This window comes from Tamandua tetradactyla, chromosome 15 (genome assembly GCF_023851605.1).
Source record: "Tamandua tetradactyla isolate mTamTet1 chromosome 15, mTamTet1.pri, whole genome shotgun sequence".
Classification (NCBI taxonomy): Eukaryota; Metazoa; Chordata; class Mammalia; order Pilosa; family Myrmecophagidae; genus Tamandua; species Tamandua tetradactyla.
This window is the reverse complement of record NC_135341.1, coordinates 63,440,466-63,452,506: the sequence shown is the minus strand read 5'-3', so window position 1 is coordinate 63,452,506 and position 12,041 is coordinate 63,440,466. Positions and strand designations below refer to the sequence as shown.

The 12,041-nt window shown below is 39.4% G+C and overlaps 1 long non-coding RNA gene across 1 annotated transcript in view; it reads left to right on the top strand.

Moving 5' to 3' along the window:
* The window catches only part of LOC143658017 (uncharacterized), a 101,825-nt gene that overhangs the window by 52,324 nt on the left and 37,460 nt on the right, over positions 1 to 12,041 (top strand). The window contains exon 3 of the long non-coding RNA XR_013163072.1: positions 6,200 to 6,347. This is a non-coding gene — a long non-coding RNA (uncharacterized LOC143658017). The remainder of the gene's footprint in view (positions 1 to 6,199; positions 6,348 to 12,041) is intronic.

Here is a 12,041-nt window from a genome sequence, read left to right as displayed (position 1 = left end):
TCTTTTACATGTGAACTCAATGTACTTGAAAGTGCAAAGTAATCCTTTAGAAGATGCACACGGCCCAGTCAAATGCATTTGCTCATAAAAACTTCTGGCTCTTCCATAAGCACTGAACCAGAAATAGGTATATTATCTGTGGATGTCACTAACAGCACTCCTAGGAAACCCCCTCTAGCTATTCAAGGTTAGGCCTAGGTACAATAGAGCTTTTTCTAGAGCAGTTTTATTTGAATCTGAATACACAAAGACTTTCTGCAACTGTCCTTTATGGGCCTACATGTCACATAATGTTGACAAACCAGCATTTTATTGACACATAAAAGCCTTTCTAGTCTAACAAGGTAGGCAATAGCTATCTATTTTTTCTCTTAATATGAATATGAATCTTATGATTTCAAGTTCAGGCGTTTTAAAACTTTAGAGTGGGGCGTGTTTGTACTTTCTATAAAATGAACCTTTTTTGATTCTGCATTTCTTGCAGGATTGCATTAACCAACCTCCTCACCTTCCCCACCCCAGCTATATTTTATTTTTTATCAGAGTCATCTCCTGGTTATGAATGATTTTTTTTTTCCTTGGGCTTGGAAATTCAGTTGCTTCATGGGCTAACGACACTGAGATTGCCTGCTGGGAAGAGTAAGTACCGTGGTTGACAGCTCAGCTGAGTCCCGGCCAGCATGCACTGCTCGCCTCCAGTGACCGTCTTTGATGTCCAGTTTGGTGGAGCCATTAGATGACTGTGATTCCAGCCGATAGGATGGCCGATGATGGGAACCCCCTGTGGGGACTGCCCGGTTCAGCATTTCAGCCAGAGAGATCTCAGGAAGGCCATCAGGCAGAACTTTAGTTAAAGAGTGGGTAAAGCATCCAGAGAGGGTTGATGTTACTGTTAGGAATAGTTCCTCTTATAAACCCATCACGGTGCCTCACCAGGCAGAGTTCTCACTGGCAGGAGACCCGGGTTTGATTCCTGGTGCCTGCCCATGCAAATAAAAAAAAAAATGTAAAAAAAAATATATATATATATATATATCCATCACAATCTCACCCGTAACCCTTATGTTTCTACCCCTCAAGGCAAAATCAGTGGCCCTTTCTCTTCTCACTTCTAGGTAATCTCTATCAAAGGGCCCGTTGTCATTTTGTGTCTTTGACTTTTCTCTGAGGCCCTCCTCTCACTTCATTATTACATGAACATGAGAGTGAGATTTACCCCTTCCCACCCCGTGCATCGTTAGAACAGACTCTGTTTTTCTTTCCCTATTTCTCTTCCACTTGCCTCTCACTTCCTGAGTTGGAATCCACCCTACTTCTCCTTACTGTTCAATGATGTTTCTTTTTCTCCAATTTTTTCACCTAATTTATTTCTCTTTTCTCTAAACACCTATTGATTCCTCCTTAATACTGTGTCATAATTTATTGTGGCCATTTTATTGAGAACACATTAATGGTATTTGTGGAGAAAGGATGAGAACTTACAAGCTGGAGAAAGTATTGTTAAGAGAATTTCGCATATGTGAAATAGAAAAGCACTATACCATGCTTAAATATAATACAATGGATGCAGCTAAATGAAGTAGGGCACCAGGGGTGATTAACCTCCTCCAATAAAGGGGGCTTCATTGGGCAATCCGTAGTTTCCTGAAAGTCTTCCCTTTGCTCCTCAGATGTCTTGTTTTCACTTCGGTTTGAAATCTCAGTTTAAAGTCACTCTTGTCTAAAGTCAGGCTTTCCTCATGATTTTCCTTCTCAGCACTGGTTTCAATTTTTAAGTATTCTATAATTCCCTAATTACTGTTTTATAGTTACTGCTGTTTGCTTTTAGGTAAGGCTCTCACTCCCACTAAGATGTAAGTGCCTTTAGGGCCGGATATCTGCTGTGTTCCTTTCACTGGACCAAGCATAGTTCCAGTAGATGCTCAATAAAAACTTGCAGCTGATTGCTGGTAATGTAGTGTCAACACCGTCACAATGTCATTCTCTGAGCTGAAGTAAAGGTACATGCTATTGCTGTAGAAGTTGAGTCTATGATGTGGGAACTGGACCACTAGAATTGTTCATTGGTATTATTCAGATAAACAGGGATGAAACTGGCCATAGGCAAGTTTATCCGTGAGACAAAGCTTGGTTGTGGTGATTTCCCTTGTCATATTTCTTTTTCTTCATTTCTAGATCCACCAGGAATATTTGAATTTTACTAAGGACAACTCTGAAAGTCTCAGAAAAACCTTTAAGGCCCCAAGGAATTCATTGATTTTGCATGTTGCACTTAGGGTGCCATGACAGGCTTGGAGTGGCAAGGAGTCAGGAGGAGGTTCTTTTCAGTGGTAACAGTTTCTAGCATCCTTGAAATTGTACCACATTGGAAACTAACGCCTCTTGCTAATTCAAATGATCATATTCAGCAAGTGCTTTTGGTTTCAAAGGGAGGGAGAGTGATGAGTGGACTATGTGAGTGTGTCTGCCACCATTTTTTTTGACATTTGGAAGACTCTCCATTTTATAGTTAGAGGAATCAGTACTATCTCAATGGATTCCAGCAAGGTAGAGCTATGGAGCAGAGGGAACAAGAGAATAGACTGACCTACAATGAATCAGTCAGGCTGAGGTTGAATCTCCTCCTGCCACCTATCAAATCAGTGATCTCCTTTAACAATTATAAGGTTCACTCTTTCACCTGTTATTTAAAGGTGATAATCATGAAGTTTCAAATAAATTACATATGGGAAATGCTACCATATAGTAGGAAGTCAACATATGCCAATCTCCTGATGAATAATCCAGGGAATCCTGAAATCCCAAGATTCTGTGATTATTATAATCACAGATTATAATATTTATAATATATAATAATTATATAATAATTACAATATAAATATGAGCATTTGCCTCAATTTTTTACCCAGAACTTATTTTCCCACAATTAGTAAACTGCAGATAGTTTAATATACAAGAATATATTAAATCTTATTTTATTTTATTAACTTTAAACTTCTTTTTGAGGTATAGATTATTTGCAATAAATGTTTATACCTTGATGGATTTTTCAAATGTTTATATCTGTGTTACCACTACCCATTTCAAAATACAGGACATTTTCAGCACTGCAGAAAGCTCCCTCATACTTCCTCTCTTTTGGCACTCCCCTCAAAAGTCACCACTTGTCTATCCCATATCCTCACTGTGATAGTTAGATTCAGGTGTCAACTTGGCCATGTAGTGATGTCCGGTTGGTCTGTTGCTGTGGACTTAAATCATCAGCATTTGAAATTCATCTGTGGATGATTACATTTGCAGTCGGCTAAGGGAAGTGCCTTCCACAGTGAGTGATGTTTAATTTAATTAGCTGGGGGCTTAAAAGAGAGAGGCTCAAAGAGAGATCAGCATACCTCATCTCAGCACTTGGAGCTCAGACCCAGATGCTTGGAGATGCAGAAAGGAATCAGCCTAGGGAAAGCCATCTGAACCCATAAGCCAGGAGAGAATCTCAGCAGATGACCACTGTGTGCCTTCCCATGTGACAGAGAAAAGCCAGCTACCTTTCCTCTGAAGAACTATAAATTTGTAACTAAATAAATCCCCTTATTGATTAGGTGGTTTTCATGGAGATGTGTCTCCACCCATTCAAGTTGCTTACTGGAGTCCGTTTAGAAAAAGCTTTTGATCCCACACAGCCGGAGACCTTTGGAGATGAAAGAAAATGTCCCCCAGGGAAGCTGTTTGAAACAAGAAGCCAAAGACCCCAGCAGATACCAGCTACTTGCCTTCCCAGCTGACTGGTGTTCTGGATCCATCAGCCTGTTTTGAACCAAGGTATCTTTCTCTCGATCCCTTAGTTTGGACATGTCTATAGCCTTAGAACTGTAAGTTTGCAACTTAATAAATTCCTTTTTTAAAAGCTGGTCCATTTCTGGTATATTGTATTCCAGCAGCTTTAGCAAACTAATACACTCCCAAAACTACTTGTTCACTTTTTCCCCTTAAACTCTACATGTATTCACTGTTCTTCATAACTTTTCTGAATAGTCTGATTCTGCTTGTTGTATCCGTGGTCCGCCTCTCTTCACTTCTGCTTTTTGGAAGGCCTGGTCATCATACTTAATTACATAGTCTTAAGTCTGAATCCGGTTTATAGTGCTATCAGATAAATAGGGGTGCTTCAGATTTTAGCAATCAAGCCTAAAAGAGCACAGTGGATTGAAATTTCACAAGTTTAACAGCAAGGGTTCACTTATCCCAAGGGTACAAATAATTCGTTTATTTCTGCATTGCTGATTTCATCATTCCATTTGGTTTCTTCAGGACAGCAGAGTGTTGAATGTCCCTCACAGGTTGCTGTGTATTTTTGCTTTCATTACTATAGACAAAGCGGAGGAAGTGAGAAACCCTAAACCACAGGAGAAATAAATTTAGCTGCCCTATAATATGGCTAGCATGACTCTTTTATTATATTAAAGATCTGGCAGAAATCTGACTCTACTTCATTCTGTGTGTGTATTGGATTATCAGGGCCAGGTGTCATTAAACCTTCAAATTATGTGATTAATTGCTCTTGTTTTATTTCCTTGCTAAGCAAGAATTTTCTGATTATAGATTGGCATCTCATGAGTTTTATCTTGACAGATATATACTTCATTGCAAATTAATTAATTGGTATGAAGATTGTATATAGCAGTCTTTATGAGCCTTGCTGAGGTGAGTTGTATCCTTGATCAGATCAACTTGGGTGCACTGGAATTTCTGAATTTGCCAGGCAGGTGTGCAGTTAACTTTCTCCAGAGAGTATCCTGTTGAGTATGCTGTGCTGCACTGCCCAGATCCTATCATCAGGACTGAAGGATTTATTCACCCAGATATTGGGAAGTTTTCTATCAGCTTTCTGCTAGAACAAGTGATTTTGCCCAAGGTCGTGCCTCTTCCCAGGGTAGTCCATATTTGATGACTCATCAGCAGAGAAATAAAAGTCTGGTTCTCTTGCCCTAACTGGGGATAACTCTGAAGGACCATCCAACTCCAGAACTTCTCATGGGGCTAGCTTAGGCCTTCATTGAGACTACATCACAGCTCAACTTCTCATTCTACCCAATTCTGCTTCTTTCCTTTCCACAGCTGTGGATTTCAAATATTCCAAGTATTTTTATGTCCCTTTTTGGCACCCACAAGCTATGACAGAGCTGGATCCCACTGCTGCCTACCATGAGAGTGGGGTATGGGTGCCAGTAACCACCTCATGGAGAGAGCAAATTATTGGTATTTGCCATAATTTATCGGCCTCATCTTCCCACTCTTCCATGAATGCTGGATTAAAGTGTTCTCCGGGCTCCAGAGTTTCAAAATGGTTCAGAGAGTTCCTGCCGATTTAATAGTTGTTTGGTAGAGGGACTGATCCTTGGAGCTTCCTACTCTACCATTGCCCCACAATCCTCTCTTGGCCATTATCTTCAATTAAATTGTTTTCTAGCCCATTCTCTCCTTTTGGGACTCCAACTATAAGGGACTACATATTTAGTTTATGGTCTTGAAATTTACTTTAAATATCTATTTCTTATGGAATTATTAAAAATGTTAAAATATATCCTATGCAATTCAATTGTTTCTTTTCAGTAGTTAATGTTCTTAAGCTTTGTAAACTGAGTGACTATAATATATATCTTTATGCATATTTTTAATTCTTCTAAAGTAGATTTCCTGTCTTCCTCACAAACAATTCTTTAGGCCTTTGGACATTTTCCATGCTATATAAGATTTTGAGTTCTCTTGGGAATCTTCATGTGTGGGCAGATATATTACCAGAAGCCATTACTGGCAGATTAAACAGGTGTGACATGAAACCAGTAGTGGATTTAGATAAGAGTTTTGTTGTGTAAATCATTCATGCAACCAGGTGAGAGCTAAGCCAGAGGAAATTCAACCGTCTTTTTGTTTAGGAAGTTGAAACATTTGATATTTCGTCTCCTCTTCATAAAAATAAAAAATAAAACGTAATTTTACCATTACTGGTCAAGGCTAAATACATCAGCAGCATGCTCTGACTGCAGTGCTCTTAGATTTATGGTAGTATCATTGCACAAAGTGACCACAGAGAGAATCAGAATTTTTGGAACTGTAAAGCATTCTTTATCAACCTACTGATTCAGTATCAAACTATTTAGACAAATGTGGACCTAACTCACTTCTTCTTTTTTTCCTCTTTTAGGAAATTCCATTCATCAATCTTCTTTAGGATGTCTGCCTCTGGGTTTAACAGCTTATCTCAGCTGGCTACATTTTACATAAAAACCAAATCTATTTTGCTCCAAAGAAGACAAATGTCAGCTTTTGATGATCTGTGGAAAGATTTATAGGTATGCAGTTTGGTTTTATTTTTATATAAGCAGTAGCTTGAGAGAAAACTTAAATTGTTACAAAATCAGTAAGAAATACAATTTTATATTGGTAATATTAATAGTTTGGCGCTTAAGAGTAATCAGTATATTTTAGTTTCCTGGGATGCTCAAACAAACATCGTACAATAGTCAACTACAACAACGGGAATTTATTAGCTCACAGTTTTGAGGCTCAGAGAAATTCCAAATCAAGGCATTATCGAGGTGATGCTTTTCTCCCAAAGACTGGCATTCTGGGGCTGGCTGCCAGAGATCCTTGGCCCTGGGGTCCTCTGTTATAGCTCCCTTTTCTTCCAGGTTCCATTGGCCTTCAACTTCTTGCCTCCTGTAGGCTTCCTCTCTCTCTATCTGAAGTTCATTCTGCTTATAGAGGACTCCAATCATAGGATTAGGACCATCCTGATTGCAGTGGGCCGCTCTCAACTGAATTAACCTCATCAAATCCTACTTCAATGGGTCCACACTCACAGAAATGATTTAAATTTAAGACATTTTTTTCTGGGGAACATGCAACTCCAAACCACCACACAGTACTGTAAGGTATGATATGGAATGTGACTTCCCCTCCACAATCAATCAGGCACCACTTTCTTTTTGATCATGGTCCCTCCTAAGACCGAGACAGAGATTAGCCACATTGGGAAGGAAAGGGGGAGAAATTCAGCTGAGGATTTCACCCCTACAGCATCAGGGCTATGATAATGGAGGAATTAGATAAAGAAGGAAAGGATCAAATAGTTGGAACTGCATCTCTGATCTATTTCTTGTTCCTTTTTAACATTTGGGGTAGAGAATGGATTGGGTAGTTATAGTCAGCTAAGAAACAGGCAAAACCGTACTATTTTTTAATATTTAGTAGTTTGGGTGCAAGTTTTCCATCATATAATTTATACCTATTGTTTCTTAACTATTACAAACTATTGATTACTTTAGTTGATTTGCATATTAGAATGGTAAACCAATTTTGAAATATGGGGGATAACTTTGCCTAAAGTCCTTCTTGAGCACACTTAGACTCATTTTGTACTAAACATGATTTCAGATCTTTTGAAACATCTTTCAACCCTTGTGCTGAAATTTGAGAATTGATTGTGTTTCTTTGACTCTGTTCTCCCTAAAACCCAGAGAACCATTAACTAACCATCACCTTCTGACAAGGAAACCACTAAGGGGATAGCAATACAGTTGGAGAGATAGATATATGGTAAAAGACTGATTCAATGCATCACATACAAGCATCCTACTTTGGGAGTACTATTTTATCCAACTTGACCCTAAATACCTCCAAGGCAAGAAAAGGTTCTTGGACCTTTGCATCCTACCTGTTGTAAAACAGTTTTTTCATCCTCAACACTTTTGTATTTTGGGCTAAATAATTTGTTGTTGGGTGGGGGTTCCATCCTGTAGGATGTTTAGCAGCCTCCCTGGCCTCTACTCTCTAGATTCTATAGAACCCACCCCCAGTTGTGACAACCCAAAATGTCTCTCAATATTGCTAAATGTTCCCTGGGGGCAAAATTGCTCTCAATTGTAAACCACTATCTCAGTGTCTCAGCACTTTTGCGTAATATCCATATAGCAGGGCATAAAAATACTTAAGCATTCAAAAAGCAAGCAAAGGTATAATTCTTTTGAATAAGGCTCCCATGAAATAAATGATATACCATTAAAAGAGAACTGAGTAAAGACATCTTTTACTTGCCCATTCCCACAGGTATCTCTTTCAGTTTGGCAAACACTTTTGCTGCTCCTCCAAAAGCTCTGTACCATTCACTCAGAAGGTTCAGACCTCCAATTCAATCTAATCTTTTCCTATTAGGGCCAGAAACTATGGCCAGATGAACGTTGCCAGGTTAGTAACATTCCCAAAGCTCTTTTAAGTTCTAACAAACTTGTTCAGCCCTTTCAGAGAGTGTTAAGTAATGTGTGGCAGTCACAAGAGAACTTTGTAACACTGTCTTCAGCATAAGGGGGTGCGTAATGGATAGAGTGAACCTACTGTACCAGCAATTGTTCTTAGTATTTGAAGAGGCTTGCATTCATTTATCATTACCTAAGGGCATTAATATAGTTTAAATAAAACTTCTCATATATGATTGGGAGCAGAAGTTTGTAAGCTCCAGATTTCCATTTTTTTGACTGCTTTTTTCCTACTCTATGGACCTGGCAAAAGCAATCCTCCATTACCAATGAGTCAAAAGATCTTTTCAGATCCCTGTTTAACCCTGTGATTCGCATCAGTGAGGCAATGTCTGATAAGTGGTGTAAAATATTGTCTACCACTGAGGTATTTGTGTCAGGCTAAAACCAAAGGATGGAGAAGGAAATTTAGGCCATCTTATATATGAGGGAGCTATGGGCTTGCAAGCATGAACATAGAATAAGGTGTCCAGGAGAAAATAGGGGATTTTAAAAATACATGCAGAATGAAGGAGGGCAGATAGAAAGTGCTAACTAGCCTATCATGGACATATTAGCTCTGCATGTAAACACATTTCTATTGAGTAGGTCCTTAAAGCAGCCACTGCAATTAGGATGTGCCTGAACATTAAAGAAAGGGAAAAATAGACTTAAAAGCACTCAGTGAAGGATCTTGCAGATTGAATCAGCAGAGGCAGTATTCAGCAAACAAGGTCAAAATATGAAGTGCTACTAAAATTTCCAGACATTTCAAGGAACAGTGGTCTCTTGGGTCCCAGCAACTCAGGTATTCCTTCTGGTTGCCTTTGAGTCAGAATGCACTTACAGTACGTATACATGCTAATAATGGCTAATGTATTGAGCCCTTAACAGGAGCCAGGAAATTATTTAATCTTTGTAACAATACTCTGAGGTAAGTGCTTTTATTATCTTTATGTTACAGATGAGGAAGTGGAGGTTTAGTAAGGTTAAGTAGCTTGCCCAAGGTCACAGAGCTAGTAGGTTGTAGTGCCAGAATTTGCACTGGTTTGACAGACTCCCATGTTTAAGCATTTATCCACCCTAAACCCTAGTGCTTTGTCAGAAGTGAATTAGCTGCTTCCAGGGTCAAGTGAGGGTTCAAACCAGTTGGGCCCGCCTCTGTGGAATCTGTTTTCCTACTTCCCACGGCACCTTCCACCTGGATTTCTCATGAAATTGATTCTAAAGGTTTGGAAACCCTTGAACTTGATGGCTCCTAAAGTCATGCCAGCTGTCTTGTTGAAGGCAGGGTGTGGTAGGAGTTTCATTGGGGTATAATTCAGATAGAAGTTGTAAATACAACAAGCCTGAGGTAGTTCTGGCCCATAGTAGACACTCAATAACTGGTAGAGAGTCCTTAACAATTCTCAGTAAAATATCTCCAGGATCAGCCCATCTGAAAGGGAATCTGACTGTAGTAGAAGCAGCTCAAGCTGCTGATCAGAAGGTATGGAGAATTCCAGACTTTGCCTGTTTTTTCCTCTGCATTTGTGGTCTCTAACAACCGATTCATTTTCCATTACTGGGTGCCTTTATAATATATGAGGTGACTGGATAAGGATATAATCTCTAAAAACTTCCAAGAAATCCCTGATTCTGTGAAGTCTGAAGAAGGATGAGAAGTCACTGAGAGGGGAACTGTGTTATCTATTCATGGCTTACAGTCAATGAGAGGTGTCTGTAACATGTTGCATTTGTTTATAAGGAAACACACCCGATTCCCTTTCCCATCTCCATTTTATTCAACTTGCATGTGGAACTGGGTAGATCTGAAGATTAAGAGTCTTCTAAACAGGCTGCATGACTTGACAATATATCATGGATTAAATTGGCTTTTCATTTTTTTGTGTGTGTGTGGTTTTATTCCATGTTGGTGGCAGTGTTGTAAATTGGTGGTCAGAATGTAGCATTTGTAACCATAATAAATGAAATTCTGATTCTTGATCCTGCCATTACTGTGACCTCAGAGACTGTCCCTGTGTACCAGCTGCTACCTCTTTAAAGTCAGAAAATTAACAACTGCAACCTGAGGATATTAATTGAATGTGATATTGCATGTGGCACTAGTTAGGATTTTTCAGTTAAAAATGGCAGAAGCTGAGCTCAAACTAGAGGGAAAAAAAGGGGGGATAGATTTTATTTGGTCTTATAAATTTTGCCAAGGTCAGTCTCACTTTAAGAGTAAATAGATTAGGTGCTCAAAGGATTTCACCAGAATCTTTGTAGTCCCATCTTTCAGCTCAGCTTTTCTCTGCATTGACTTAATTCCCGGAAAATCTTCTCATGATGTGATAAAGATGGGCACCAGAAGCTCTAGGATTAGTCAACCCAGAGAAAAGAGGGAGCTGCTTTGCCAGTCAACCCAGCTAAACTCTCATATGGATCTCTTTTTGTCCTATCTTGGATTCCACTTTCATTCCTGAACCAGTCACTCTGGTTAGGAGGAGGGGGCTTGATAATTGGCTTTGCATGCCAGGAAACTTAGAAAATTTGGCTTGTAGGCACCCTAAGAGGATGTTGGATTTATGCTATGTGACAATTTTTTCTCAGGCAGAACTTTAAAGTACCTTTGCTGAAAAACCATTTGAACTATTTCAGAGTTATGATGGTTTACTTCACTACTTTATGAGAGAATAATTTTATTAGTTAGGACGGGGCAAAATAATCACTCAGAATCTTGGTACAGATGCTTAAAATACCAGGTGTTGATCATATGCCTGTCTAAGGAACCTGGAATGGTGTTGGGAGCATGCCCCCACAAAAAGCATGTTCAGGCCCCAACCCCTGGTCCTGTGGGTGTGAACATATTTGCAGCTAGGACCTTTGAAGATGTTTTTGGTTAAGGTGTGTCCAGACTGAGTGAGGGTGGGCCTTAATATAATGTGGCTGAAGTCCTTATCAGCAAAGGAAATTGGATACAGAAAGAGCAGTCATGGAGAGCAGCCAGAAGCTAGAAATTGACTGAATCCATAAGAGAAAGGAGAGGACACCACCATGTGTCTTACCAAGTGATGGAAAAGCCAAGAAACCTCCAAATGTTGCTGGCCAACCTGAAGACACTAATTCTGGAAGGATGTAAGCCTTCTACTCTCTGGAATATAAGCCAAAATTTCCTGTTGTTAAAATGGCACATTGTATTTTATTTTATTATTTTTTTTAGCAGTTTTAGCAGCTAGGAAACTAATACAAGTGGTATCTGTCCTATTCAAAGGACTGGGGTTGTGGGAAATGTGATATCCCCAAAGGAATACCAGGGTGCATTTACCAGAAGAAGGGGAAAGTGGATGCCAGGCAGTCAAAGACACCTTATACTCAAATGCATAGTATACCACCCAGCACACAGAGCATATCAATTATATATATATATAAAACATTCAACAAATACTTTTTAGTACCTATGGCATATTAGACACCACTTTAGGTATAGAGATGTAACAGTTTCCTCTAGTAACTTATAGTTTAGTGGCAGGATGGGGTTGGGTGGGGAGAGTAGCATGAGAGATACATTTAGGTTTAGGGGAAACTAATAGGGGAAAAGAAGTTGCTATGGAAACTACAGGCAGGGCAGCAATGCCAGTCTTGAGAAGGGAAGTGACTTCCCAGAGGCAGCCACATTTAAACTAAGATCTCAGAGGAATAGTAATAGGTAAAAAAGGGGGTATTCCTTTAGGTCTGTGTCTACAGGCTGCCCTGAGCCTGAATTTGTCATCT